Genomic DNA, 23,872 nt, shown 5'->3' on the forward strand with positions numbered 1-23,872 from the left:
AACCAATCAGAAATAAGTATTGGTTTGAAAATGCAGATTTTAAAAGTAAATATGGGCGATTTGTGAGTTTGCAAAACAGCTTCAACTCTCTCAAGATTGACAGTAATTTCTGATTTGAGACTAAATAAAGCTAGTTAATACATATGGCGACTTGGAGGCTTAAATCGCCGGTGATCTCTAGTGATTTGCGGCAATTGAAAATCGCTGCATAATTCGCACCTTGATACATTTACCCCCTGGACTCCCAAAGGCATATACTATGCTTTGCAAGACAATGTTTTTGAGTGCCACTGGTTAGATAACAGATTTGGCAAATCAGTAAATACGTAATGAATCATAAATCATTTGCTGAACTGCTTAATCCTATATCTGCAGTGATTTCCTGCTAATAAATATGTAATCAGTGTCTGCCTCCCATTGGCATACCACCATATTTTTTGACCATGAACAGTTGAATGAAGAGCCTTTTAACCTGTTTCAAAACTAAGGCCTCCAATGCTAATTTTGCCACCCTTAGCTCTAACAGATTTTTACGTAGTGCTGATTCCTCAGCTGTCCAGATGGCCAATATTGGTTTCTATTGTGAGTATCTTCTCCAGCCTACTAGAGATGCATCTGATGTAACGCTAAAGTAAGGAAGGGTATCTAGAAGAAGATGTGCTAGATTCTGTGAAATACCACACTAATGAGATAAATATCATCTTACTCATTGTGTCAGCAAATCATTTTCCATGATTTTTGGCAGAAACAAAGGGGAAATTCTGCACTTTCTGAGGGTCATCTATACATATTGCTGCACCTCTTGTCACTATGCTGGAGGGACGGACAGAGAGAAGGAAAATATATCTAATCTGGAAGCCAGAAAAGTAACAAAATACTGAACTGAACAGACTTTTGCCTATTTAATGTTAGACTCAGAACCATGAAAAGGGAAAGTGTAAACTCTGTTGACAAAAAATATATTAAATGGAAACAAAATTAAAAAGAGTTATTTATTTTATTTTATTTAGAGTATTTATATATTTTGATATTCCGTATATATTTCTTGAGGATTCATATAATTATGCATATATACAAATTTATTATATTATTTTATTATATTTTTTTCATACTAATTATTGTATGTTTATTAACTTGAATTTTATAGTATAATTTTATATATGTATATTTGGATTTTTTACCTATTTTACAATGTGTTATAGGAGTATAATTTGATCAATTTATAGATGTTCATTTGCCCACTTCTATATAAAGGATCATTCCAAGTTTATTGCTGAAATAGTTCTACCTATATTTGCTTGTTGTCCATACACATGTCTCCAATCAAGGTTAACGAGACATTTCCTCTTTAAAAGGCAGCTCCCTAGTTAGAGATTTACTGCTTGAGAAAGTCTGTTTCACAGACGAAACGCGTCGCTTTGTCTGCTGCCTATCATTTAGATCAAATTGTTATAAAGTATCACCTTATTACCCAAATGGAACTTTCATTTAGGATTACTGCTTCCTATCCGGCCGTCTGAATTGGTGCGCACCGAAGACTGGATGTAACACGTTTTCAATAACCGTTCATACGGTAAGAAGGTATACCTTTCTATTTTTTTTCCGGATAAGAGACTATCTTCACCTACTTTGAAGGCAGATCGATCGGAGGTACGTGCTTCAATAACTGTATAGCCGCTTAGACGGTAAGAAATTGTCTATTACGTGCCGAATCCGATATTAGCCTCAAACATTGGACTGAATTTAAATATGATTATTTCTGGAAGCAAACCCATTGGAGGTATTTGATTCAACTATTTATTAGCCACCCAGACAGTAAGAAGTTGTTTTATATGTGTCCAGTCCGTGATTAGCCTCAGGCATTTGATTCATTACGGACGCTATAAATATACTTGTGATATACAAATTAAGATATTTGATACATAACCCTGAAGGATTTGGATTTGAAGATATCTAACTTTACTCTGGACTGCAAATATATATTTATATATGATCCTCCATTACTAGACCACTGTCTATATTTTTTGTGGATTTTATTTTTAAAAGACGCATGTATGACTGTTTAAATATTCAGGAGGGATATCCCTGTTATACATGTCAATTTATTTTGATATTATAACATTTGTCAATCAGCTGGATAATATTATATATCAATTACCATCTCAGACTCATGGGATATTTATGAGTATAAAATTATATTACATTATCTGCATCAACACCTGTGGTTTAACTGTGGCTTGAACATCTATTCAATTGATCTTTTTTATTGTACTATATATTGTGCACTTATTTTATATGTTTTATTTACCCTCATTGATCCATCGAATAAATATTAGGAGATTCTGCGCAACTTTTTGTTTTTTATTTGTTATATCCTTATAGAGGTTTAACACTGCCTCTTTTTTAAGTTGCTGCATTTGATACCTTAATGTTTTTTATTTATATATTTTTTTAATTTTTTTAATTTTTGTTTATTAGCGCCAGAGAAATAAGGTTTTTTTTGACTGTTGATGAAATAGTTGGGTTCTGTATATTCTAAAAGCATATATATATATATATATGTATATATATAAATTGTGCAATGAACATTCAGTGATCTGACTCAGGTGTGGCACAATACACTTTCATGACCCATGGGAATCTATAGGGGCAATGGACAGGCCAAATATCATTACAGTCTATTGAAAAAGGCAATCTTTCCAGTAAAACCTCAGTTGCTTGTATGTAGCTTGGGTGAGTAGATAGACATAGTCATTAGAAGATGGGTAGACTGTGGCCATAAAGGGAACCCCATGGTCAACAACAATACTTAGGTAGGCTGTTGAATATGAATGATGCCCACTTGGTATTAAACGGCTTAATGTGTGTCAAGAAAACGTTCACCACACTATTACACCACCAGTCTGTACCATTGACACAAAGTGAGATGGATCCATGGATTCATGTTGTTTACACATTTTGACCCTAACATCTTCATGTTGCAGCAGAAATGGAGATTCATCATACTAGCCAATGTTTTTCCAATGTTCAACTGTCATGTTTTGGTGAGCCTGTGCCCACTATAGCCTCAGGTATCTGATTTTATCTGACAGGAGTAGAATCCAGTGTGGTCTTCTGCTGTTGTAGCCCATCCTTTTCAAGGTTCCACATGCTGTTAATTAATTGATGTTCTTCGGAATATTCAGTGGCCACTGAGTGATTAGTAAAACATAATTGAAATATATTATTTTGTATCATTTTGTTAATGATAACTCTGGTAGATTTTATACTTTTATTGTAGAGGATAATGGGGGATTTTTGGAATAATTAGTAAGTGTGTGCTAATTTTTTTTAATAATTGTTAGACAAACCAGATGGTTTTTCTGTGATTAACCATTTGCCTGCACATGTTGTTCAGACTCAATTGAGTGCTGTTTGTGAAAATGTACATAGTCACTAAACTTAGTGTAATGTGACTCTCATTTTTTGCTGCACCCTGATATTATGGACAATGGACGTGCATTTTCTTTCTTTGCTCCCTGATTTTTGTGTAAATTGGTACACAGCATTGCCAAGTCCTTAACAAGGTTATATCTCTGGTAGCAGCACTTCACAAAGTGTCTTATTAGATTTTGGGGAAGGGGGGGTAAGCTTCCCTTTAGCATATCTTTGTAGGGGTAAAGCACCCCAAGATGGCCAGAAAGAATGTCTCAAAGGTGTTGCTTCAGATGTGTGTCTATTTTTGTCCTGCTGCTGAGCCAATAACCCTCTGTTTTTGGGGTGATCTTTGCTCTGCCAACACTTGGCCAAAAGCTGATACTCATGCATAATGAACTCACTTTTTTTTACAGCTCAAATCATTATATAAGCTTACATGCTTACATGGTCCTTGTTTGTTCACAGTACCTCCTGGGTGTCTCTCTGAATGAACATTCACACTTTCATTCAGCTTACATGCATGCCACAATAGCATTCTGCCCTGACTTCACACCCAGTATTATATTTGTATAATCTCAATATCGACCTCTGTTATTGCACCGGTCTATCTGTATGGGAAAAATCAGACACACATAAATCAAAGCACAGACTCCACTCAGACTGGCTCACCATGTCAGCTCTAAGTTTACTCCGAAGCTCAGAGACAGTACTCCCAAATGGATTAAACTTAATTGTTGTTATAAATGCCATGATGCACATTATGACTCACACTAACACTCTGTCCTAGCTGTTGCTAAGAAGTTGGGATGCTATGTCCTGTTTGCCGCCTGCCTGTTATATAAGCCACCATGCTACTCACTAAGACTCACACTGATTCTATGTCCCGGTTATTGAAAAAATGGTTTATCTCTGCTCCAGTGCTTGATCATTCCATGCTTTTGATGTTGGTGCTGGAGCCATTTTCTCTCAAGTGGATCCAACAGATAAGAAGTTACATCCTTGTGCCTTCCTTACCCATAAGTTTTCTTCAGCAGACTCAAATTATGTTATTGGCAATCCTGAATCTTTGCATTTAATTAGGCCTTTGAGGACTGAAGACATTGGCTAGAGGGAGTCAGCCATACCATTACCATTTTAAAGACCAAATATAAATGTGCCATATTGAGTCAGCCAAAAGGTTAAACTCCAGACAGGCACGTTGCTCATTCTTCACTAGGTTTAATTGTATTATTACTTTAAGACATGGCTCACAAAGTTTATCCTCTGTATATCCACTTCAACCCAATGGCCAATTTAAGAGGTTGAATCAGTCTTTGGAGCAGTATCTTCATTGCTATATTTCCAAATTTCATAATAATTGCGCTGAATTTTTGCCACGGGCAAACGCTTCTATATTTTTTTCTGTGCTAGCTCAGCATGTCAGGTATAACTCAATGCCACATTAATACCCAATAATCTCTCCAAGGTCCAAATTTAAAAGGACAATATCTTGAAAGGCAAAACTTATTGGCAATTTGCATAAAGCACTTTTTAATACATTTACCCCCAAGAATTTGTTGTGGAGAGAAATTTGGATTCTAAATGGGTTCATTGTAGAATTCAGTATGTGGATTGTCTAAGGACCTGATGAGAAATCTTGGATTCCTGCTAAAAATCTACATGTGGAGAAGCTGAAGAAGGCCTTTTATAAACAATTTCTGAATAAACTCTGATGTATGGGTCCTTTAACCCCTCCTTAAGTGGGGGTGACTGTTATGAGCTGTGGTGCTACTCGCAATGGCTCACACTGAGCTTCTGCCCCAGCTGTTGCTAAGCAGCCAGGATGCTATTTCCTGCCAGACAGACTGCCTCTTGCATCCCGTCTGGTTGCCAGGCAGCTGCAGACTTTTCGCACTGGGATTTCAGTCACGTACCTGCAATCACCAATTACGGTAGGGAGGCTCACTCCCAATGGAGCATTCTTATTTGCCTTAGTTTGAATAGCAGGGAGGGCTTAGCCTCCCTGACCAATATAGCATTTGTGCCTACATCTCATGAAGCCTGTTGTTTGCTGAAGTTATATATTGACTACCTGAATCCTGACCTTTTGCCTGTTCCTGGATATTCTCTGTCTGCTACCAATCTTGATCCATGGCTTTTTTTCTGGACTAGTCCAGCTTGCTGCTCGCCTCGACCTTCTGTCTTATCTACTGTTGTTCCTGATCGCTGTCTACCCTGGACCATTTGCATCTTTATTGGTTTTGCCTTCCATGTACCTCCTGGTGTTCTATATTCCCAGGGTCTATACCTCATCAATATCAGTAACCTCTGATAAACATTTACTACTCTGGATTTAAATCCTGGGACATCTGAGTGCCTGTGAGAACATCGATCTCTAGGGTAAAGTTTGGTTATTATAGGTGAAGATTTCTCTCACAGCCTGTTCTAAAAGTTCATCAAGGTTCTCAATGGGAGCCATTACAGTTGTGGACACTTGGATATCACGAAATCTCTTTCTTCCATCTTTAGGGAATCATTAACGTCTCAGGGGGCTGGAGAGAGTTCAACCTTCAGTTGGGTGTATTATCTGTATGGGGTAAAATAACCAGCAATAGCTGTTTGTTGGGAAAATGATAATTTGTCTTGTTATTTGCAAACTCAAGTATTTGGGTTTCTAGAGAATGCACATGCAAAAGGGCTGGTTGCTAATCATTCTATATTCCAATCCACACTTTACAACCAAATTTCAGGCAAAGTATTTTTTTTTACCTGAGGCTATAATAAACAAAGTCAGATCTTTGCAATCCCTCTAATGCTGGTGTCAGTAAGCAGACCTCTTTAGGTGTAAAGGTGGGAGCTTCTAAGGCCTTGGTTATGCAGTTTCCATAGAGAGACTACTGTGAACGGTTGTGAAGGAGAGCTGTGACTGCATCGTGATGCAGGTAAAATAATTCCAGTGAGTAACAGAGAGCATTACCTATTGTGTGTTCTTTTTTTACTAGTGGCCCAGGGCTAGTTAGGGTGACCTAAATATATGTCTGTTACCATGCTGAGGACATTTTCATGTTGTGCATTATGTATGAGGCAACCTCTGTATAACAGAAGTTGCCCCTTTTGACAAGTTCTTGTAAATAAATTTAGACAGACCCTGAAAAAAATGTGGTAGCTTCATGGGTCTCCTTTAAAAAGGAGCCTTTAAAAATAAACATCAGCTAATCTTAGACAGGCAGACAGTCTGGGAGACACCTCACCACATCATCTCGTGCAAGAAGCCAGTTCTTCAACTGTCCGTGCTAGAGAAGTGGAGGGAAGAGTACAAAGCAGAGCAACTATTCTAATTACTGTGGGCCTGATTCATTTTTGAAATGAGTCCTTTTGTGTAGTGCATCTTACATGAAATAGCTCTGTGCATGCTCAGTAACTGACCTTATACCAATGAAGGCAATTGCATGTAATTCATATCTGAACACTAATGACACTTATGACTGCCTATCTCCAGGTGCACAATGGGGGAGGGAAGGGGCATATTAACATAGGCAAAGTACAGTAAGAGCTTGCTGAGGGCATTTCAACATAGATGCAGATGATTCAAGTTGTGGGTTTCTCGTAAGTACACTTGGTTTCACCCGTATCATTTGTACCAGCTGCAGGACAGGTGTAAGTTGCACAGCATAGTCTTAGCTATAAAAACTACATATATATGTTCCACTAGATAGAACAGAACATGAGTCCTTAAGGAAAGTAAGACAAAAAAAGGAGTAAATGTTCTCCGGGAAAAAACAATGCAAGAGGTGCAAATTAGTTTATTATTTTGCACATGTTAAATACTGGCTGTTTTTTTCATGTAGCACACAAATACTTGATAGCTTTATATTTCCACTGAAATGTAAAGTTAATTTAGGACATGCCCTATCCCAACTATAAATCTGTCCCCATATTTTAAATTTACCTTCCCCTCCAATGCAACATGGTTTTGTCAAGGTGCAAAATCACTCCTTTTTTATGCTTTACTCTCCTTAATGACTCAGGCCCTATATGTGCAAGTCAGATATACTATAAAATACCTTGTATGTACTGTACACATTAAAAGCTAGATTTAAGAGAGGAATCAGGATCTTGTCCCAAATGCAAATATTCATAGGCTTCCTTGTTTTACAATATAAGGAAATGATGGAAAATCCACAAATTTTGGAACAAGATTTTACATCTCCTCAATGGCTTTTTGGGTACCTCCCTGCCTCCTGACAAAGTTGCCATCCTTTTTTGTAACTTTGATCATGGGACCGCATTACTACCCCCAAGGGAGATCCAAGATGTAAAAGTATTCCTAACTGTGGTACTTACCATTACCAAATTAGATATACTCCGACATTAGATTACTGCTGCTCCTTCTTGTCACGCCTGAGGATCTGTCTGTACCCAGACTTTGTGGTGTCTCTGGAGTTAGGCTGGTGACTAAATACACAAAGCTGTTTGGCCTGATTATGTTCCTTTGCAAGTAGATGAAAGGATACGTACAGGTGGAGTTGAGCTAGCAGAAGAGACCTGACAGGAACTGAATTGCTGAACCCGGAAAGGAACCAAAATGCTACAATTGGAATGGAACTGGAATGCTGAAAACTGGAATGCTGGACCAGAATGCTGGAACCGGAATGTTGGAACCGGGATAGCAGAACCAGAACTGATTGCTGGAAATAGCCTGGAGCCGGAATGCAGACTGCACTGTCTGAGCTGGAAGGATAGAAAGACTGCAGACTGCTGGGAGCCAGGTTGGCATTTGGAAATACAACATTGAACTGGCAACAGGTAAGTGCTCCAGGAATTCCTTTTACAATTGTTGCTGATTCCTGATGGGAGACTGTGGTCGGCTGGGCAGAAGCAGCACTCTGAGTTGCTGAGATGGATCAAGTGACTATATCCAAGATGGCAGCTCCCAGGAACTGGTTTTGGAGGGAAACTTGGAGAGGAGGCTGCTATCCCCTGATTGGCTGAGAGGAATCATGTGACCGAATCAAAGATGGCAGCACTCATACCCTGATTCTGGAGGGATCTCTGGAGTGGAGACAGACTGGACAGCATCTTGCAGAGAGATCTGAAACCAGCAGAGCCTGAGGACCGCAGGGACAGCTTGGAAAGACAACATAGAGGTAAGCGACAGGACCTGAGAGCCTGGTGTTTGACACGCCTTCACTTTCTGAAGTTAAAACCTTTTGGACTCATTATATTTTGACAGGAGGGCAGCCCTTCCTGATATTGAGAAGGGAGTGATAAAATTCTATGCTAAATGGGGCCGCTTTATCGCTTCAATATCCAGGTGGTATTTTCAAAAAGTAGTATTATAAAACTTTTAGAAAATGCCACCTGGTTTTTACATAAGGCGCTGGGGACAGCACAACCCAAACTAACCTAATCTAGTTTCCACCAACATATACTCATCATCAACTTTAAAGTACACCTGAGATTTGGCATTGATTAGCTTAAAAAATGGACCTTGCTGTCACCCCCATCCCCACCCCCCGGTCCAGTCTCCTTCTTCCGTAAGGGGATATGGGGACTTATGTGACCTAGCTGACGGTATCTGGTGTGCTTAGCAGGACTGGTATACTATATCTATCTATCTATCTATCTATCTATATATATATATATATATATATATATATATATATATATTATATACTATATCTGTCATTTATAGCTACTCAGGACATTCACTAGAAGTTTGATTGTTTTTATTGTTTTGGTTTGCTGTAAATGTATATGTGTACACTTGGGCATGGCATCAATATTTCATTATTTCTAAATGGCTCTGAGATATAATGATGTCATTCTCTTAGGACATTGTGTCGCAATAATCTTAAGTATTTTATAGTTTGAACATGTTTTGAATGTCTTGTACATTATGTACTTGATCGACACAATTTGGATGTCTGTATGCTTTGTACTTTATATGAAAATCAATAAAGCAGAGGTTTTTTAAAAAACAAAAATACCAAATTGTGCAACTACAAGATATGTTACCTACAATGCCGAACAGAAATAAGAGGTGTCCCTCCCCTTAGTATCGATAAAATAAACAGAACATTCTGGTGCAAAGTAGGATAAGGTGTAGTAGGAATGAATGTAATGATAGGTAAATAGCCTGATGCAGATTAAAACAAGATAAATGTGAACTCAATGATATATATATAAAAGCAATAATAATAAAATAAAGAATATTTCATATCAATCAAAACCAGTGCACTGATCAAATGCAGCGAAAGTTGACAAATAGAGGTAGATGAATCACTCACCCATGGAGTTTGGTAACTGTCTCGCATGCGTGATAGGACTTACTGGAGGACACAGGAGCGTGACGCCCGCTCACACACCTGGGAGTTCAGACGGATGCTATGCAGAAGAGGACCGGATCTCGACAGGTAATCACAGCAATCAAGCGCCACACAGCCCAAGGTAAAACTCAGCAGGACTGATCTGTCCGAGACAGTTACCAAACTCCATGGGTGAGTGATTCCTCTACCTCCATTTGTCAACTTTCGTTGCATTTGATAAGTTTCATTGCATTTGATCAGTTACCATTCCAGATCAGGACTTAGATGTTTTCCATCAAATTTTCTAGAGCAGAGGCGATTGACCTTTAAAGGATACAGATACCAGATCTGTTTCTTTAGAGCCAAAAACATTGACATTTTGCTTACATCTGCATGCACACTTATGATACGAGTGTTCATGTTACATAACGGTTGCGGATATTCATCAGTCAACCTGTATAATACTATTTTTTATGTCCATATGGCTATTTTTATGGTCTAATTGTGTATATTATATACAGTTTTCTACCAGTGCACTGGTTTTGATTGATATTAAATATTGTTTATTTTATTATTATTGTTTTTATATATATCATCCAGTTCACATTTATCTTGTCTTAATCTGAATCAGGTTATTTACCTATCATTACATTCATTCTAACTACACCTTATCCTACTTTGCGCCAGAATGTTCTGTTTGTTTTTTTAAAAAAAGCTTGATTTATGTATTTAATGTAAAAAAAATGTTTTTTTTTCTTTGAAAATCAATATTTATATTATTAATTATGCTGTTATTAGTTGTTTATTTATTTTATAATAGAATTTTTTTGTAAGCCTTCTGATGTGACCGTGTATTGCAAGTACGCTTGCAATGCGTGTCTTGTCTGTCTAAGTAAGGCCAGTGCGGTTTAGACAGAGCGTACTTACACCCTGATTCAAATCAGGTACCTTGAGAACAACTTTGATTTGAATATGATCAGAACTATGCACACATTTTATGTTCTTTTTTCACATACAACTTACGTGGCAGTTGCGTTTGGACATGAATCAGGCCTTGTGTGTTTGGAGGGTCATAAGGCACGACAGGAGGGAGATAAAGAGGGAGAGGAGGAGATGTAGAGGGAGAGTAGGTCGATGAAGAGAGATAGGGTGTGGGAGTCCCAAGAGATAATGAGCAAACCAGATAGTTGACTAAAAAATAATTTTGCTAAACTGTGTTTCTAGGTGGAATTAAATTTTGATGAATGAAGATAAGATAAGTGACTTTGGGAAAATATTGACCATATAATTTAGTTCAAAAAAACATAATTTCCTTTAGGAATAACACTATCAAGCGTTATTTTGTTTCTAATGATTGCCATAGTACAATCTGTCCAATCAGTGGGACAATATGCATAAGGACACCTTAAATTCTTCCTCTTGTCAGAGTCTAATGTTGTAAATAAGAACATATGTGCCGCTGGACCCGTAGGCTGCTACAGGAGCTACAAGAGCTGACAGGTATGAATGTACCTGCAGCGTCCTGTGTAGTAGAGCAGGGAGGGGTTTTAAAATACACCCGTAGTCAACAAGGAATGGATCTTGAGATCGTTTCTTGTTGACTACAGGTGGAAGCAGAGTATATTTGCGACCAAAAAGGCACTTACATGCCTAAATGGCTCAGGCCATCATAGCATTGTCACTGGGCCTTAGGGAATGCCCTCACATCATGTAATACACATATGGGTTATTCCTGTACTCTAGAGAAATGACAGAACACATTTTGGGTGAACTTATTGCATATCCCGTGCCAAGATTATTTTCTTCTTATATTAACTTCCATTGAACTTTAGGAAAAAAGTGAAAAATTCCACATTCAAAATAGAAATATAAGAATTGATTGAGGAGTATATATTTCTATATAAAGAGATTGATCTTTTTGTTCTACAGAGGTAGATTGCAGTCATAGTATGGTGTTAGAATGTGCACGCTTGTTTACATAACATGTAACAAAGATGCCTATACGTGGTCCTTCTAATGAGAAGAAGTCCATGTTTTGGGGTGTATTCATTAAGTAGATATTGTTATTTATAACTACAGTACTACCTAGGAAAATACTTTTCTAACATGCCACCTCCACCCAGCCAGAGCCTTGGGAGCTGCTACATGCAGCTATTTGTCCAGGGGCAATAAAACTTTCAATTTTTAAATGGTGTCAGAGAGGAGTATGAGCAGGAGCAGGGCCGGTGCTAGGGTCCACGGCGCCCTAGGCATTTTTAAAAAAGCGGCGCCCCCCCCCCCCCCGCGCAAAAATCGCCACCTTCCTCCCTCCTCCCTCCTCTCCTTACCTTGTCTCACCACTGCCGCCTCTCTGCTCCGACTCCTCCCCTCCACTCACTGACACTAGTAAGTGGAGGGGAGGAGACGGAGCAGAGAGGCGGCGGTGGTGACAAAATAGCCTCTTCCCCCCCTCCCCGTGCATCTGAATGCTGTGCGGCGGCCGTGACAGGTATGGTCAGCGGTCGCCGCACAATTTTAAAGTATTTTAGAATTCTGTGGCGCCCTCCAGGCGCCCTCCAGAGCCCGGCGCCCTAGGCAAGTGCCTAACCTTGCCTAATGGGAGCGCCGGGCCTGAGCAGGAGCACCAATCACAAGCTGCAATATTTTGATTGATGCCTGTAATTGGTCCTCCCAGTCACATCCCACGTCTCCTGACTTTTGGACAGGGCTCTAAGAGAAGCAGAGGACCACTGGAAAAAATGGCAGCACGGAGCAGTCTCTGGTCTCTTGCTAGGGGGAGAGCACAGATTATGGAAATATTTTCTGTGTTGTAGTGCAAATTTTTAGTGGTGAAAATAAGGTGAAATCTATCCAAAAACAAATCAGTGTTGTTAAATATGATTTTTTGTTAAGGCCTCATAAGGCCTTTGTTCAGCCATTTTATTGTAACTTGCATAGAAATATTATTTGCTAGAAGAGATTATTCATTTTTCTGCTGATGTGAGCCTGTGCCCTTGAGGTTGAGCTGATACAAAACACCAAAATAAATGTATCAAGGTATGAAACAATGAACATTTTGATATCCAGCTCGTAGTATGGCAGCTGTGCCCTTGGTGTTGCACATAGCATACCTGCAACTCCCCTTGAGATAAGAAACAATAGGCTCATCTGTCCTTAGAAGGGGGAGACTAATAAATGCTTCAAGAATACGTGAGAAAGGTAATCAGTAGTGCCTCTCATAAACTAATGGTATAGAATTGTATGCATATGACGTAGGATTCATTTATTCAGTAGGCTATAAAAACTTGTATCTTTGTATCAATAAACTAGAGAATATTCCTTGTATACAGAACTTGGTCTGTGTCAATTCTCTCCAGCTGATTGAAGCGCTTCCAGATATACTTGACACCACAGGCAGACTTGGGTCAGAATTTTAGATCTAACAACTTGGAGGTCGCCACGGAGATTCGATGTCCAGCAGGCTACAAGACAGACAACGGAGGTTTCCCAGCACATTGAACCCCAACATCCGCGGTCAGTAGATTTCTACTCATTGGTCTTCCTAGTGTGGGTCACCTCATGTCTGTATGAGGCACCTGACACGCAAATTTGTGAGTCTCAAGTATCATCTGATTAATATAATACAGTATTAACCCAATTTGTTTACTGTAATTGTATTGTTGATTAGATTTTTGAAAGATGATTGAATTTTGAGTGCATGTGTTTGTACCTATTGTATGATGTATAAAGCATAAAAGTCACATAAGACATTGATCAAAGAAGCATGTAATGGAATAGAGGGATTTAGAGAGTTACTGTTTTGAACATTGAGTGAACATTTTAGACACCATCCCCAGAGATGTATCAAAGAAGGGAGATTCTGTAATCTGCCCAAATTGTGTAAGAGAGATTTCCAAAAGACCTTCATACCAGATACTGTCAAAGAAGCTATTTAGCACGGACATCCAGTACAAGGAGTCCACAGAACGGGACGTCCAGTGCTAGGACAACCCACAGAAACTAGATAAGAGTCCCGATTTGGACTCAACAGAATACTGTCAATATGGGTAATATAGATAGTAAACAGATGACAGTAGCTCCCTCATAGATATGATGCACAAAGACTTTAGGAAATGGGGGAGTAGAAGGTCTGCAGGGAATTTTTCAAGAAAGCGGGGATAGCCAAAGATATGTGTGGATGGAGAAACAAAGGTGTTGCAAGTGGTAATGGGACAAGAGCAAAGGGGTATTGAGATCAAACCCCAAGAGATTGTTTGAAGTGGCACAGAAAAGTTAAGAGATCTGAAAAGTTGAAATATATGTGGATATGCTAAATGCATCGGAAGCTGAATAATGAATCAAGTAGGTTGTATATTATAAATGTATGTTTGATCCTGCACAGCTGAATGAGTGACATGTGCCCCTTCCTTATTCTGTGTAAATGATTTCAGTGTGTTGAGATAAGAAGCACACTGTTTTTTGTTATCTGACAATGTATTATAACAAAGGGAGGCATTTTTCTGACAAGAGGCAGAGAAAGTATACAAACAGAATAAAACATTGGCACAGTTATGCACCTAGGTTGAGATTAAACCAGGTAAAAACGTATGTGTAGTTTAAAGTTTGTTAACTCACATGATTTCCTCTCAGAAAACAGACAGGATGTGTCTGGGCAAACAGAGCCACTGATGGGGGGTTTCTTTTAAAGAGAAGGTGGGTGTGTCACCTGTCCATCAAGCTAAGGCTGGGGGAGGAGTAACATGTATAAAAGCTTGTTTGTGCCATTTGTTCAGGGAGATCAACGCTGGGTAAGCTGGCTGGTCTTGAGAGAGCTGAGCTATGTCTAGCTAGCGTTTAGGGTCTCCAAGTATTGCTGTGAAAACTGTACGGTGTCAAAACATTTACCATCCTGACAATAAAACTACATAAAAAGGAAGAAGTTGTTCGCGTGTGCTTCAGCAGTAGCGGGCTCTTGCCACAAGTGGTGCCAGGAGTGGGATACTCCGGGAAGCAAGTTTCCGCTACCCAACGCGCGCAGACGTCAACATGGAGGAAGTACTGAGAACCCTCGTGAATGTGGCCGCTGCGCAGCAACAGCAGCAAGCTCAGATGCTACGAGTTGTGGAAAACACAAGGCTCTTAAGAGAAGAGTTAAGCCAGGTGAGACATGACAGAAATGAACCACTGTTACGGACTTACCTTATCCCCGCCGCTCCGTCCAGCCGCACTTCCGCATTCAGGACCATGTGACCGCACCCGGAGGCGGTCACATGACCACAACCTAGAGGCGGGGATTTTGAATCCCCTTCTGTATAAAAACCTCACTCTGACACTCGCTGAGTGTCAGAGCAACACTTACCTGTTCCTGGCTCCTGCTCTTCGTGGATTGCAGTGTCTTCCTGTTTCCAGTGTCTCCTGTGTGCTGATCTCTGCCTGTTTGACTTCCCTGGCTCTCTAATCCCTGTGTACCGACCCGGCTTGCTGACCATTCTCCTATTCTTGTGACCCGTGTACCGAACCTGGCTTGTTGACTCCGAGTTGCCTTCTGATTCTGCCTGACTCCATTCCTGTGTACCGAACCGGCTTGTTGACTCCGCTACCACCGCTTCACTCCGCTGTACTACATCTTGAGGCGAACCTGGGGACCGCGACCTGCGACTCCTGGCAGCGAAGCCCACCCCGCCTTGCGGCGGTTCTTGGTGAACACCGGGGAGATCGTTAGACTCCGCACCTCAGGTAAGCCAGCGCTAATCAGGTTTAGTAATATAGTATCCAGAATCTGTTACAGTTTGCTCTGACCATGGATACCACAGATAAAGATCTGTTGGAGCATTTAGTAGGAAGGATGGATAAGCAAGAAGCTAACCAAGAGCAACTTTTAAAATTCCTCAATAGTCTATCCACTCGCTTGGATGTTGTCCAGAACTCCCTAGTGGCTGGTGGATCACCTGGGCCGGCAGTGGCCCCTGTACCTCAGGCCGCAGCAGCAGCTTCTTCCTCGCAGCTACGGTTACCTAACCCACCTAAGTTCGATGGAGACCCTAAAAATTGCAGAGGATTTTTAAATCAATGCTCCATACAATTCGAGCTTCTACCTGGGAACTTCCCCTCCGGAAAAACGAAAGTGGCCTATGTGATTTCGTTATTGTCCGGTCAAGCTTTAGCATGGGCTTCCCCCTTATGGGAGAGGGACGACCCCATTCTACATAACTTCAACCTCTTCTTGTCCACCTTCAAGAAAATATTTGATGAGCCAGGAAGGGTGTCCAATGCCGCTTCCGGTTTACTACGTCTCCGCCAGGGAAACCAGTCTGTGGGGCAGTATGCGGTCCACTTCAGAACCATGGCCTCTGAACTTCGCTGGAACGATGAGGCTCTAGTAGCTACATTCTGGCAGGGCCTTTCAGACCGAATCAAAGACGAGTTGGTATCCCAGGAACTCCCTACGTCTTTGGACGACATTATCTCCCTCTGTGTCAAAGTTGATTTGCGTTTCAAGGAACGTAATTCCGAGAAGGAACAGTCGCGGCGTAGCATGATTCGCTTGGCCCCCAACTTCCAAACCCCTGTTCTTCCCCCTGAAGAGCCCATGCAACTTGGGAGGACCCGCCTATCAGCCGAAGAGAGGGAGAGGAGATTTCGGAACAAGTTGTGTTTATATTGTGGAGAGAGTGGCCATCTTCTGAGTGCTTGTCCCAAACGCTCGGGAAACGACAGGGCCTAACGAGTTCTGGAGCTGTGTCGTTGGGCCTATCTTCTCAGTGTCAGTCAGTTCCCAATAGTAATGATTGCCTGTCTATTCCCATTTCCCTTCAGTTAGGACAAAAGACCTTCCCGCAGTCGGCTCTTCTAGATTCCGGAGCCGCAGGAAATTTCATTTCTGCCACAGTAGTTAAACAATTCGCTATTCCCACACAAGCCTTGGAACAACCCATCTCTCTGATGGCCATTGATGGGGGAAGAATCCCTGAGGGGTCCATCCTGGTACGCACTATTCCTCTTCTACTTCAGATAGGAGCACTTCATCGGGAGAAGATTTCTTTTCTAGTAATACAGAGATCTACCAACCCAGTCATCCTAGGACTTCCTTGGCTTCGTGCCCACTCTCCCACCTTGGACTGGAAATCTGGTCACATATTGTCCTGGGGACAGTCCTGCTTCTTTCGCTGCCTACAGAGAGTGGTTCCCCCGAATAGTCCCAGACGTACCCAAGAATTTCCTGTGACTCTCCTGCCTGAGCCATACCAAACCTTCTCTGATGTTTTCTGTCAACAAGAGGCCACTAGACTTCCCCCTCACAGAATCTGGGACTGTGGCATTGATCTGATACCTGGTAAACCCATTCCCAGGGGTCGTGTTTACCCCCTTTCCCTCCCGGAATCTAAGGCTATGGAGGAGTACATCCAAGAAAATCTAAACAGGGGCTTCATCCGCAAGTCTGCCTCCCCAGCTGGGGCTGGCTTCTTCTTCGTAAAAAAGAAAGATGGGGGCTTCCGCCCTTGCATTGATTACAGAGGCCTGAATGCCATTACCGTTAAAAATCGGTATCCACTGCCACTGATTTCTGAACTATTTGACCGGATCAAGGGTGCCACCATCTTTTCTAAACTTGACCTCAGAGGAGCGTATAACCTTATACGCATTAAGGAGGGGGATGAATGGAAGACGGCGTTTAACACCCGAGACGGCCACTTTGAATATCTGGTCATGCCTTTCGGGCTATGCAATGCCCCAGCCATATTTCAGAGCTTTATGAATGAGCTGTTTCAAGACCTCTTGTACCAATCTGTAGTCATCTACTTGGACGACATTCTCATCTTTTCTCAAGATCTAGCATCTCATCGTACTCATGTATTGGAGGTCCTCTCTCGTATCCGAAAAAATCAGTTATTTTGCAAATTGGAGAAATGCACCTTCGAGCAGAGACAAATTCCCTTCCTGGGATATATTATTTCGGGCACCGGTCTACAGATGGATCCCACAAAATTGAAAGCCATACTTGACTGGCCCCAACCTTCAGGCCTTAAAGCCACTCAACGCTTCCTAGGATTCTCCAACTATTATCGTCAATTTATCAAGGGGTACTCCTCTCTCGTGGCTCCCATCACAGCATTGACCCGCAAATCTGCTGATGCTGGTATTTGGTCCTCTGAGGCTATCCAAGCCTTTATATTATTAAAGTCTCTCTTTTCATCCGCACCCATTCTTCAACAGCCAGATTGTTCTCGTCCCTTTGTCCTGGAGGTAGATACCTCTTCTGTTGGCACAGGAGCCGTACTATCACAGCGAGGTCCTTCTGGAAAACTTCATCCCTGCGGATTCTTTTCCCGTCGCTTTTTACCTGCTGAGAGGAATTATGGGATTGGTGACAAAGAGCTCCTGGCCATCAAATTGGCTCTCTCCGAATGGAGACATTTACTAGAAGGAGCGCAATTCCCTATCACCATATATACCGACCATAAGAATTTGCTTTACTTACGCACTGCTCGATGTCTAAATCCTCGACAAGCAAGGTGGTCCTTATTCTTCTCACGCTTTGATTTCAACATCACTTTTCACTCAGGATCTAAGAACACGAAGGCAGACGCCTTATCTCGCTCTTTTGATCCAGCTGACATGGAATCCTCGGAAGATAAGAAATTCATTGTAAATCCATGTCAAGTATTGGCAGCTACACACCTGAAAAAGGGTTGTCCTCCAGGCAAAACATTCATCTTGCCACATCTACGCACCCGGCTCCTTCACTGGGCTCATCACTCACTCTTCTCTGGGCATGCCGGCATTCGCAAGACCTGGGACTTATTGTCCCGAAGCTACTGGTGGCCTTCCTTGCTGGAGGATGTGAAGAGATTTGTTGCTGCTTGTTCCAAATGTGCTCAACACAAGACCTCTAGGAAGAAGCCTTATGGATGCTTGCTCCCATTACCCATTCCTGATTACCCTTGGTCACAGATCTCCATGGATTTTATCACGGACCTTCCCCCTTCCAAATCCTGTACTGTAGTGCTTGTGGTCACGGATCGCTTCTCTAAAACAGCCCACTTTATTGCTCTCAAAGGCCTTCCTTCTTCCTCCTCCTTAGCCGATATTTTTATTAAAGAAATATTTCGCCTCCATGGCTGCCCTCAACATATTGTCTCCGATAGGGGATCACAATTCATATCAAAATTTTGGCGGTCTTTTTGCAATAAATCCGGGATTAAGCTTGACTTCTCTTCCGCATATCATCCCCAGTCCAATGGGGCTACTGAGAGAACCAACCAAGAATTAGAGAAGTTTCTAAGAATATTTATCTCTAGTAACCAAGACAACTGGGTGGACCTTCTCCCTTGGGCCGAGTTCGCCCATAACAACCATTTTCATGAGGCCATCTCTAACTCCCCCTTTTTTGTTCTGTATGGCTGCCATCCTAGACTACCCACCTTCTCTCAAGTCTCATCTTCTGAAGTTCCAGCAGTGGACTCTCTGGTTCGTAACTTCTCTGATATTTGGGAACAAACCAAGACAAACTTAAAACAAGCAACTACTCGTTCCAAAAAATTCTACGATAAAAGGAGAAGAATGACTCCAAGTTTTGCAGTTGGTGACAGGGTATGGCTATCCACCCAGAACATTCGTTTAAAGGTTCCCAGTAAAAAATTTTCTCCCAAGTTTATTGGCCCATTTGCTATATCTGAGATTATTAATCCCGTAGCCTTTAGATTGAGTCTGCCTCCCTCCTTACGCATACCCAATGTCTTCCATGTCTCCTTCTTAAAACCGATGGTAACCAACAGATTCTCCACCTCATCCAGAACTCCTCCTCAGGCTGTGGATCGGGATCAAGTTGAATACGAGATTAAAACTATCCTAGATTCTCGTAAAGTTCAAGGTGCCATACAGTTCTTGGTGGATTGGAAGGGTTACGGCCCTGAGGAGCGCTCATGGGTAAGAGCCATTGACCTACATGCTCCCCGTCTACTTAAATCCTTCCATAAAAAATTTCCTTTGAAACCCTATTAGGTGTTCGGAGTCCACCTTTATGGCAGAGGGTACTGTTACGGACTTACCTTATCCCCGCCGCTCCGTCCAGCCGCACTTCCGCATTCAGGACCATGTGACCGCACCCGGAGGCGGTCACATGACCACAACCTAGAGGCGGGGATTTTGAATCCCCTTCTGTATAAAAACCTCACTCTGACACTCGCTGAGTGTCAGAGCAACACTTACCTGTTCCTGGCTCCTGCTCTTCGTGGATTGCAGTGTCTTCCTGTTTCCAGTGTCTCCTGTGTGCTGATCTCTGCCTGTTTGACTTCCCTGGCTCTCTAATCCCTGTGTACCGACCCGGCTTGCTGACCATTCTCCTATTCTTGTGACCCGTGTACCGAACCTGGCTTGTTGACTCCGAGTTGCCTTCTGATTCTGCCTGACTCCATTCCTGTGTACCGAACCGGCTTGTTGACTCCGCTACCACCGCTTCACTCCGCTGTACTACATCTTGAGGCGAACCTGGGGACTGCGACCTGCGACTCCTGGCAGCGAAGCCCACCCCGCCTTGTGGCGGTTCTTGGTGAACACCGGGGAGATCGTTAGACTCCGCACCTCAGGTAAGCCAGCGCTAATCAAGTTTAGTAATATAGTATCCAGAATCTGTTACAACCACTTGGTCCTGTTCTCCAGAAAATGTCGCAAGATGATGACATAGAAGCATATCTGGTGTCCTTTGAGAGACTTGCAAAAAGGGCAAAATGGCCTCCTAAAGATTGGACTGAGAGGATGGCGCCATATCTGACTGGTGAAGCTTAGCGAGCTTATATGGACCTAGATGAGGAACGGGCTTCTGACTATCTGTGCCTAAAGTCTGAGATATTGGCTCGCATTGGAGTTTCCGAGCCAGGCCGAGCCCAGCGCTATCACCAATGGTGCTATGTTCAAGAAAAAACGGTCAGAGCGCAAGTGGCTGAGCTTTCTAAAATTTTAAAGAAATGGCTGCAGCCTGAGGAGAATTCGCCTTCTCGGATTATTGAAGTTCTGGCGATAGATCACTGCATCCGGGGGCTGAACCGCGATTTGCAAAGGTGGGTTCTGCAATCAGACCCACAAACTTATGAAGAGCTTGCCACCGTGGTAGAAAGGTTTTGTGCGCTACAGCAAATGACTAAAGAACCTGCATTTGTGCCAAAGCCGCTGCCACGCCAAAAGCCAGGTTTGACAATCTTTGCTACAGGGCCCAATGGCAAAACTGCTACGGACAGAGGGCCAGGTGCAAAGCTGTCTAATCTGAAGTGTTTTGAATGTGGTGAGCCAGGCCACTTTAAGGCAGAGTGTCCTAAACTACTGGAACCCATGGACTGTTCCGTTGCACATATTGGGCCTGCTTTTCCAAGCTGTTTAACCATGAGTCCCACATCAGGAAGTCCTTGTTTGTTCCGGGTGACTGTGCTAATCAACCAAAACCTTGTTCTGGCCTTGGTTGACTCGGGGAGTGGTTTCCAGCTCTGCCTTACCCGAAACCATAACTTCTCGGTTGCCCACGGTGAAGGTTCTTTGCGTACATGGCATGACAGAGGAGTATGAAAGAACAATACTAACAGTCACAATCAAAGACAAAACTGTTATGGTGGTAGCTGCCATAGCACCTAAACTCCCATATTCACTCATTTTGGGGCGAGACTTCCCACTGTTTAATGATGTCCTCGGTGAGCGGATCCGGCCGGACATGCCGGCAATTGATGCAACGGTCGGAAGCCCGGTCTTAAAGGAACCGCCTAAGAATCCACAACATCTGAGCATCGATCCTTGGGAACCGCCAAACCGGAATGCCATCCTGGGAGTCACAGCAGGTGTTCTACAAAAGCATCCACCTGCGGGGAAACATGGACAGTCCAAACTAGCATTGGTCGGTGATGTCGCAGATGAGCCCACCACGCCTGTCAGTGAGGATACTGACTGGTCCGCAATACCAATTTTGTTTCCTTTGCAGGACTTTGCTCGAGACCAACTTAATGATGCCACTTTGGAACATGCATTTAAAAGTGTGACTGAGGAAAATGGGGTAGCAAAAGCCGCCCAGCCTGCAGAAGGTATACCATATTTTATTGTTAAAAATAATTTTCTGAATAGAGTTGCTACTGTACAGGGGGATAAAGTAGAACAATTAATGGTTCCTCAGGTCCATGTAACCCTAGTGTTAAAAGCAGCACATACACATGTCTGTGGGGGACACCTAGGGGAGGATAAAACACGGGAACGAGTTCTGCTTAGGTTTTACTGGCCCGGTGTACACATTGCAGTGAAAAAGTATTGCCGGTCCTGTCCCATTTGTCAGAGAACCTGTCCCAAACCCATGTACAGGGCACCTCTCATTCCAATTCTAATAGTACAAGTTCCCTTTGAGCGGATAGCTATGGACCTTGTGGGGCCACTAGAAAAATCCGCACGTGGGCGCCAATATATACTAGTGGTGCTTGACTATGCAACCAGGTATCCAGAGGCAATTCCCCTACGAAACATAAAGTCCAACACCATAGCTAAGGAACTTGTATTGATGTTTACACGCTTGGGAATACCCAAAGAAATTCTCACAGATGAGGGTACTCCATTCATGTCCAAACTGATGAAGGACATGTGCCAGTTGCTAGGGGTTACAGCACTTCACACCTCTGTATACCATCCACAAACAGATGGCTTGGTGGAACGCTTTAACCGCACATTAAAGCACATGCTCAGGAAAGCAGTGGCTCAAGAAAAAAAAGATTGGGACACTCTTATTCCCTATTTGATGTTTGCCATCCGTGAGGTACCTCAAGCTTCAACAGGGTTTAGTGTCTTTGAGTTATTGTTTGGGAGACAACCCAGGGGTATCTTGGATATGTTAAAAGAAGGGTGGGAGCAGCAAGGTCCCAGGGAGCCAAATCTGGTACAATTTGAGTCACAAATGTATGAGAGGCTAGGAAAGATAGGGCCTATTGTGCAGCAACATGTTAAAGAGGCTCAGGAATGACAGAGGAAACATTATGATAAAAGTGCTGTTGTTCGATCTTTCAAACCTGGGGACAAGGTCCTAGTCCTGGTTCCCACCCAGGAAAGCAAACTTTTCGCCCAGTGGCAGGGTCCATATGAAGTTCTAGAAGCTGTCGGTCCTGTCAATTACAGAGTTCGCCAGTTAGGTAGGAGAAGGAAGGAGCAAATATACCATGTTAACCTCCATAAACCTTGGCATGATGAGGAAACCTCTCCTCAGGTAGTGAGTACTGCCATTGAAAAGTCTGAAGTGCCCATAGAGCCAGCTTTGTCCATTCAGCAGAGACAACAGACTGAAGAAATGATTCGCCGGAACAGGGATGTCTTCTCTTCCATTCCTGGGCGCACTACCTTAATCGAACATGACATTGTCACTGCGCCAGGAGTCATTGTAAAGCAGAAGCCTTATCATATTCCAGAAGCCAGACGGGTGGACGTGAGGAAGGAGGTCGAGAAGATGCTCCAGTTAGATGTAATTGAAGAGTCCACTAGTGAATAGTCCCATTGTGCTTGTCCCGAAACCCAATGGGACATTTAGGTTCTGCAATGACTTTAGGCGCCTAAACAGTATGTCGCAGTTTGATGCCTATCCGATGCCACTTGTGGATGAACTAGTGGAAAATCTTGCTGGTAGCAATTATTTAACAACCCTTGATCTAACAAAGGGTTATTGGTAAGTTCCCCTGACTTCCACGGCCAAGCCAAAGACTGCATTTTCCACCCTTGATGGTCTCTATCAATATAAAGTCCTACCCTTTGGGTTGCATGGGGCACCTGCCACCTTCCAAAGGGCCATGAATAAATTGCTACGACCTCACACAGCTTATGCAGCCGCTTACCTGGACGATATAGTGATTTATTCTTCAGACTGGGGATCACATTTAGCCAAAGTTGAGGCGGTCTTAGCTTCATTAAGGTCAGCAGAATTAACAGCTAACCCAGAGAAATGTGCCATAGCCATGAGAGAAGCCAAATATTTGGGGTACATTGTTGGTCGAGGGCATGTAAAACCCCAGCTAGACAAAGTGGAGGCAGTCAAAAATTGGGCAAGACCGGAGAAAAAGTCGCAGTTAAGAACCTTTTTAGGCTTAGTAGGTTACTACAGGCGGTTTGTAAGCCACTTCGCCACTAGAGCTGCTCCACTTACGGACATGTTAAAAAAAGTTGTCCAGATAGATTAATCTGGT

At 42.5% G+C, this 23,872-nt stretch overlaps 1 long non-coding RNA gene across 1 annotated transcript in view; it reads left to right on the plus strand.

The window, feature by feature from the left end:
* The first annotated feature begins 12,937 nt into the window (after positions 1-12,937).
* Positions 12,938-23,872, plus strand: part of LOC142141379 (uncharacterized) — a 36,060-nt gene continuing 25,125 nt past the window's right edge. Inside the window, exon 1 of the long non-coding RNA XR_012688657.1 lies at positions 12,938-14,045. This is a non-coding gene — a long non-coding RNA (uncharacterized LOC142141379). The remainder of the gene's footprint in view (positions 14,046-23,872) is intronic.

Source organism: Mixophyes fleayi, chromosome 2 (assembly GCF_038048845.1).
Source record: "Mixophyes fleayi isolate aMixFle1 chromosome 2, aMixFle1.hap1, whole genome shotgun sequence".
Taxonomy (NCBI): Eukaryota; Metazoa; Chordata; class Amphibia; order Anura; family Limnodynastidae; genus Mixophyes; species Mixophyes fleayi.